The sequence below is a fragment of the Peromyscus maniculatus genome, chromosome 10 (genome assembly GCF_049852395.1).
Source record: "Peromyscus maniculatus bairdii isolate BWxNUB_F1_BW_parent chromosome 10, HU_Pman_BW_mat_3.1, whole genome shotgun sequence".
Taxonomy (NCBI): Eukaryota; Metazoa; Chordata; class Mammalia; order Rodentia; family Cricetidae; genus Peromyscus; species Peromyscus maniculatus.
Window position 1 is genome coordinate 71,728,668 of NC_134861.1, and position 8,415 is coordinate 71,737,082.

General features: G+C 42.0%; 1 long non-coding RNA gene across 1 annotated transcript; it reads left to right on the forward strand.

Annotated features, from left to right (window-relative positions):
• The first annotated feature begins 1,905 nt into the window (after positions 1-1,905).
• LOC121832604 (uncharacterized) lies at positions 1,906-8,059 on the forward strand. The gene is made up of 3 exons (XR_006076225.2): positions 1,906-2,092; positions 2,732-2,805; positions 7,925-8,059. It is a non-coding gene; the product is annotated as an uncharacterized LOC121832604 (long non-coding RNA).
• Positions 8,060-8,415: the final 356 nt, after the last annotated feature.

The following is an 8,415-nucleotide window of genomic DNA, read 5'->3' on the forward strand; positions in this document are numbered from 1 at the left end:
GGTCGGCCCCCAACACTCCAGTGCCATATGGTAGGTCAGGCCACTCCATATTAAGTGTTGGCACCGATGAATCAGGACACCTCTTGTGTTAGCCTGGCAGTCTAGAAATCTCACAGTTAGCCTGCTAGTTACCACAAGCTTGTCATATGACCTGTTGGAATTTTATGGGGAGATTTTCATGGAATTACCCAGTGGGAATAGTCTACCAGCCCAGTAAATCTCAGTTAGGAGTAGTTTGAGCCCAGTGCTATAGGGTGAGTCCCAGTTATATTGTTTATATTGTTTATATTGTCTTAGGACCTTGAACAACTTATATCACATCTCCTAGTATGTTTTCTACTAATTTGTGATGGGGAGATAGCTAAAGGGGTATCCTAAGAATTAAATGACAAACCGCAAGGAAAACCCTCAGCCTCAGCACAGCCAGCTTTCATTTTAAACGTTTGTTCAGTAAGTCATAGTGTGTCACACTGTGAGTCACAACCATTAGTTCTTGTAACCGTCTCCCACTCCCAGCTCTACTGATGGCCTCCTACCCAGAAGCCAGTCCCCTAGGGCCGCACTGTCTCCTGGCCACCTCACTGAGACTTCTTGTCCTAATACTGGCAGTCTGTGGGTGGCAATGTGAGTTGTACAATCAAAGCTGCTGTGATTTAGCAGATGGTGACGTCTCTTGGGTTTGATCCTTCGAATCCAATACACAAGGGCTTGTTGGGGAAGGATATAAAACGTTCAAAAAGTTAATTGTTTAATTTATTTATGTCTTACCTAACTCACAGATAGTTATGGGACCTTTAAAAAAAAAAGTGTGTGTGACTTTTTTTTAAAAGATATGCCATAGAATACAGAGAGGAAAACAGCCAAATCATGTCCCAGGCAACCTTGGGATGGATAGATACAAAGTTACAGGTAAATCAGGTTATAAATGCCCTGCTACTATGGGAAAAAGGAACAAATGACCAATTATAGCATCCACATAGACCAGCATATGTCTTGTATGGGAGGCACTGTTACAAGCATTTTATCTGTAGCAACTCACTTGATGGTCGCTGTTAACTTCCACCCCCATCAACTGGTCCTGCTGGTGGTGGTGCTTAGATGAATAGGAAATTGAAGTGCCAATGGGCTAAATAAGTAGCCTCGCTTAGTCATTTGGCAGCACTAAAATTTGAGCCCTGCTCACCGGGGTTCACAGCCCATGCTCTTAAGGACTGAACAACCTTGATAGACAAGGTTGCACAGATGAACGGCAGGCCGGGGCCATGCACATGACCCATTTCCTCCATTGGAGTCTTTACAAAGCATTTTAACAGACCACATACCTCCCAGATATTGGAGTTTCCAGATCAGTTCATTTTGTTTTTAAATGGTAGATATAGAAATATATGGCATATGGATGGCAACCTCTTTTTGTTTGCATGCATTGGGTGTGAATATCAAAACAATAATAATCACCAGAGAATCCCAACATCATTTCATAAAACAAAAGGCCCTACACACAAAGCATAGAATGGAAATAATCCAAAAAAAAAAGTAAGGGATGCTATTTCTGAATGAGAGTAAAGGTAGCCTTGTGAAAAATGGATGCTATTCATAGGACTCTCATTCGGCCCCTGCTGGGGGATGGCCATATAGACAATGCCAGTGGTGCAAGGACTACCACGTGGGGATCGCCAGCAACCCCCCTTCTGTTTCCTCTGTGACCTCAGAACACCCAAACTCTAGCAGCCATCTTATACTCCATTCTCCTCCTGCTGAATCCTGGGAAGTTTTTAAAATTCATCTCCCAGGAACCAGATGATGTAATCTGACCATAGGACTCAAAAGGTCGTAAAGAGGGGTGTGAGTAGGAACCCATGAGCTTCACAGTCATGTTCACAGTGCTGACAAATATGAGCACCCCACTGCGGGGGTTGAGGTACCCCACAGTGATGACTCTCAGCCAGTGTTTAGTCTGGACTGACTGGTGACTGCTACCTTTGAAAGAACGTGGTATAGGGCTGGCCTTGGTGACACCTACCTTTCATTTGAGCATCTGGGAGGCAGAAAACAGATGGATATCTGTGAGTTCAAAGCAACCCAAGGCTACCTGGTGAGAGCATGCTCCTGGTGCTGAACCACGAGTGACATTTTTCTCTTTTCATTTGTAAAGAATTTTATACTGCTTGTAAATTTGTGCTAAATACACTGGATGCTTTCAGAGGCTGAATTGAACCACCTCGTGTGTTCAGGGTGTTGTCTTAATACCTACAGCCCCTATATTTCCATTAGAATGTAATTATCTTGTTGAGAAAAAATTCAAGGTCTCTGGGTTAATGGATCTCACCTTTCACTTTTTTGTCCATAAATAATAAATCAAATGTAATATTTAAAATGAAAACCACATCCTATATATCATGATGTTTCTGGTGCTTTCTTCCTAGGGCCTTTGAATAGTGGCCCTAACAACGATCTTAACAGTTGCAGTCCATCAAGTTCCCTGGCTTGGTGAGAGAGTAGACGGCACACGACTGTTAGGTTGATGTTCATCAATAGTACAGCAGTCCAGAACTTTCTTCTGACATTTTCAAATCAGATTACTGTACATCCTGCTCTAAGTTTGAAGAGCCTGTCACAGGATGATTCATATACAGAAAACCTCACACGCTTTATCCAATAAGTATTGACAAACACATCCACTTAAAAATCTTCTAAATCAAATATAAATTCCAGTGTGTTCCTTGGCTTCCAGAGCAGCTCCTCAACAGACCTTGTGAGTAGCCAGCAGATGGAACTCCTGACCCAACCACCACTAACCGTCTCCAGGTAAAGTTCTGCTGCCCCGAGTTTCCCTAATGAAGGGACAGAATTTCCTGGCAGCTAACTAGCTGAACAGGGCTCTCAGCCCCAAAGCGTCCAATCAATGCTTTCACTTCAGTCTTCCCAGGGGATCAACTAAGCAATCACTCCGTAGCTGGCACATCGAGATTTATAAGACAGAATAAGGATGCATAGCCTAGAGGGCTGCAGAAAACCATTTGTCATGAGTAACGCAACAGCAGCAAAACCCTGCCCAGCTCACGGTAGCTTCTATTAGATCGGTGTGAACCTCAAAACTAAGACTGCGGGCCCCATGAGATGTTGAAGATATGTTTTCAAATAAAAATAAGATTATAGTGCACCACTGAGTCTGCTAGAAGGAATTGTTAGATGCTTCTAATCACTCTCCCAAATCATGCAAATGAACTCTGCTTTCTGCTTGAGGTATGGTCATTGTCACACACCAGCCTGGCACATAGCCCTTGCCCAGTCACTGAGCTGCAGCAACCTCTCACCTCAGCCAGGGAACAGGAATTTTTAACCTGTTATCAAAGACAGCAAGGAACCAGTCACTGGTTCCCATAAGCAACACAGCTTTTATACTCACTTGACATTTTTTTAAATTAGGATTGTTACTAAATTAATAGTCAACACATGGTAATTGTTTTATTTTTTTAGAAGACATATGTTTGCCAGCAATGGCTTACTTTTATATAATCAACAACAGTAACAATTACTGTTGTTAATTCTATTTTCTTCTGTTGGTTACTGGTCTAACTAGCAGCTTTCATTTAGACCCTGAGAACATCTTGTGGGCTGTGACAGTGTGTTACCTAATTAAGGCTGTGCTATCTGTCAGCACACAGCATGGGAGTTGACATTATTCATCCTGTAGGCAGGATTTTCACAGTATTCATTCATAATGCAAGCATTTTTGGCTTTGAAATGTATCTAAGTTTCACAAGGAGGTTTTCATAAGATATGAAAGCTTTATGCGTCATCAGGGATGCACCTCTTTACTTACTACCAGATGTTTTACATCTGTTTCATGTGAGACTGAAGTAGACCGACTGGCATTTATCAAGAGGCAGATTTCTTGACAGAAGCGGTGCATTTCTCCAAGACTGATTTCAGCTCTGACATTATTCATGTAATAAAATTCTGGGAAACTGTAGAATAGTAATCACATATCACTTCAACCAGATGGCTAAAATTTTTAAATCATTGGACTAACTATACATATGTGGGGGGCGAAGTATATTTTAATACATGTACATAATGTATAAACCTGGGTAACTGGCATATCCATCCCTTATTACCATTCTTTGTGTTGGGAACATTCCAAATCCTTTCTTCTAGCTACTTTGAAGTATATAATGAATTATTGTTAACTATAGCCACCATATTGTACTGTAAAGCAGTAGACCTTATTTCTCCTAAGCAAATGATTTTTTAAAAAAATAAACTTTGAGTTTATAAGAATTAATAAATAAGGACTAGCTTGGACCTTTTCATGTAACTCATGAGCCTCAGTAATGTGTGCAAAGTACTATATAAAACCAGACCGATGGGTTGAGTGGTTCTTTAGAATATAGCAAGAGTCAAACCAGAAGCATGGTCTGGGAACACAGGTATGGCTGTACCCTACCACAACACTTTATTACTAAGGGAGCTTGGGCTGACATCAGTTGGAAGGGACACGCTGACATGGCTCCACAACACTCAGATGTTATCAAGTTTCTTTCCCTCGGGTGACAACACAGTGGCTCCCTTGATAATCAACAACAATACCCAATCACTGTTGCTAATTCCATTCTCTCCTGTTCATTAGACCATACATGGTCTAGCTAGCAGTTTTCATTTAGTCCTTGAGAACATCTTATGGGCTGTGACAGTGTGTTACCTAATTAAGGTTGTGCGCTCTCTCAGCACACAGCAACGTTCACATTATTTATTCTGTAGGCACCTGCACACTGTGGAGGTGCCCCAGGCAATACCCGAGAACTTACTTCAGCACTCAGCTTTTCTTTCAGCCTAGAAGCTCTTGTGTAAACAGAACTGACTCCATGGGCCTCCCGGGAGCTCCTTTTGCTGTGTGTTAGAAAGGCTTCACTCAGCTGCCCCTAGAGGCTCAGGCAGCCCGACCCTGCACAAGACCCTGGAGCCCACGGAGGACCACAATAAGGTTCTATGGGAGCCTTCAAAACAGCCCCAGCTGGTAATTCCCAGCTAGTCACAGGCTGGCCAATCCAATGCCTGCTCAAAATTTCAGTTTGATCCATCACAACAATTTTGATCTATCCATGATATTCCATGATTAAACAATGAGAATGTTGATTTTTTAAATGCTAGAAATACATGATTTCCCCCACTTTTCCTTTCTCAGTGAATATGAATTCATTGTCAATGAAACCTACCTCCTCTTTGGCATTTCCCATAACCAACGACCTAGTCCAGGATCTGCAGATCAGTTACTCAAATGCTTTCTAAGTCCATTTTGTCTCTCCTCTATCAGTATGGTCACCATATGACCTCCAGTCATTGATCCAAATGATATTCCAGTCAGTGGCTTCCTATTGTGAAATCCTCAAAGAGTTGTTCCACTCCCTATATTAAGTCCAGACTTTATTGTGGTATCTGATATCAAATCTTACCTCAACTGACATTTCCTTTGTTGTTTATTTTTGATATTATAATTTACTTATTTAATTTCATTGGAAACAGTTTTTTTTCGTACAGTATATTCTGATTACAGTTTTTCTATGCCCAGATCCTCTCTACTTCCCCACCCAGCCAAATCCACACCCTTTCCTTCTCACTCTCATTAGAATATAAACAGATATCTAAAATAATAATAATAATAATGTTAAAATAAAAACAAGTCAAAATAGGACAAAACAACAGAATAAAAAAAGAGCCAAAGAAAAACCACAAAAAACCCAGCTGCTGAGACACAAGTATTCACACACACAGAAAACCCTTAAAAACAAAATTGGAAACAGTAATATATAAACAAAAATGTATAAGGTAAAGGGACAAAGGTGAGCAGACAACGCATTGTGAGACAACAAAAAAATCTTCAAAGATACCATTGAGTCCAGTTTATGTTGGCCATCTACTGCTGGACATGGGGCCTGCCCTAAAGTGTGGTTTGAATACCCAGTGAGACTCCACTGGAGAGAATGAATTTTCCTCTGTGACCAGTTGTCGATTGAAGACAGCTTCTGGGTTAGGGACTGGGGCTTGTGTCCACTATCCCTCTCCCCACTGACTCTTACAATCTTTTCTCCTCCGCTTCTGCAGAGTTCCCAGTGCCCTGAGGGGAGGGATTTGATGGCGATATCCCATTTAGGACTGAATGTTCCAAGGTCTCTCACTCTCTGCACACTGTCCAGTTGTGGTATCTGTGTTTGCTCCCGTCCGCTGCAGGAGGAAGCTTCTCTGATGATGGTTGAGCTATGAGTATAGCAGAATGTTGTTAGGAGTCATTTTGCTGCTGGGTTCCTTTAGTAGAACAGTAATATTCTTCCCCTAGGTCCATGGTCTATCTGGTGTCAGGCTCTTGGCCATCTGGGCAGTGTCCAGCATGGGTTCCATCTCTGGGAGTGGGCCTTAATTACAACAAATACTAGTTTGTTATTCTCACTTTTGTGCTGCTTTTTGTACCAGCTCACCTTGCAGGCTGTGCACCACTGTGGACGGCAGAATTTGTAGCTGGGCGGGTGTTTACCTTTCTCCTCTGGTAGCGAGCAGAGTGCCTTCCAGTACTATGAACAGTAGTCGGTAGGGGCGAAGGCTCTAGGTAGGCACCAGCTCCACTTCTCCATGTTCAGTGAGTTGTGTAGGTGTTAACTTCAGAAATGGGGCTTAACTAGCAGTTTGTGGAGAACAACCAATAGCCTTAGCAATAGCCTTGGTTGTTTGGGGTTTCCATGGGGCCCTTTGGGGCAACAACTTGTTTAAATGTAACCCATTCCTGGCATTCGGGGTTTCATTTGGTGGCAAGAGATGTCTAGTCGGGGCTTTGTCTCTCCCATTATTTGATTGTTTCATTATTTATCTTTATTTCATATACATATATATTTTAAGAAGCTTCTACTGGATTCCATACCAACCTCAGCAAGCACATCCTCCCACCTCCCAAGACCTCAATAATAAGGACTTGTAGATTCAAGGATCTCCAAACTCAATCTGGCCTTAGCTCAATATGGAAATGAGTTCAGCTTGATTACAAGCTGCTTTCTTAGCCCAAAACTTATCCGTTTGACATAAAATCTTTTGCAAGTATAGACTTTCTTTAAAGACTCAAAAGGTAATCCTTGGAGTAGCAACCATTTTAGTGTATTTCTTCAAATGGTGGGGAGTGGCTGGGGATTGAACCCAGGGCCTCACACACACTGGGCAAGTGTTCGACCACTGAGCAATGCCCCAGTCCAGCTGTCTCTGCCTTCATACAGCCTTCCCTCCAAAGCTACTGGCTTAAAAATAATTTATTTAAGTAGCCAATCATGCAAACAACCATTATTTATAAAGATTACTATGTGTCCTGTATGTTGAAAATTTGCATGGCATGTTGGCTCTATACTCCTAAAGAGAAATATGTTTTTCTAAGCATTTCAGTTATTGAAACACTTAATATTTGAGGGAGGGATAGGCTGTGGCATGGTGAGCACATTCACTCCTACATTTACTGCATAATGTCTAGAATTATTAAATAAAAATTATAAGTTGGGGTGATAGAGATGGCTTAGCAATTGAGAGCGTTTGCTGCCCTTCCAGAGGACCTGAGTTCAGTTCCCAGCACCCACATCAGACAGCTCACAACCACCTGTAACTTCAGCTCCAGAAGAACTGATACCCACTTTTTGGCCCTCCCAAGGTACCCACACATAGGTGTACAAGAACATGCATACACACACACACACACACACACACACACAGACACAGACACAGAGACACATACAGGAACACACACACACAGAGACAAATATATAAACAAAAATAAACCTTTTAAAAATGATAAAAAGAGACTGAAAAGTTGAGGCACTATGTATCCCTATAAAGTCACCTTCAAACTCATTTAAGATGTCAGAATTGAAATTTTTGTTCATGCTTCTATTACCAGATCTGACCTTCAAATGTCCCTCAAGGACCAAATAACATCCAAGTGGAATATCTTCTTGTCCTAGAACCATGCTTTCAACTTCAAACCTGGAGCTGAGAAATTCAAAAACATTTCTCTTAAAAGAAAGAGACTAGTAAAAGTCATCGGTGATGGACGAAAACTCAAACCTGTCTTCTTTTATGTAAACAAATTCACCTTTGCTAAGAAACAGTGCTACCACTGTGTTCTGTGCAGATCCCGTGGGCAGGGAGGCAGCCTCCCGACCCTGTGCTGGGGCATCAGGGTATGGAATGGCACAGGCCCCGAGTCCCACTCAGTGTGCACAGACGGGGGAGTAAACAAGAAGAGAAATGACTTCCTAGGTAAGTCGTGTTTCTTCACAGATGCAGGCAAGTTTTAAACCACCACTGCTCCATTCACGATATAAGGCAAGGTCTTTAGTTTTTCCAGGAGATAAATGTGGTATGTGTATGCACGCATGCGTGTGTGAG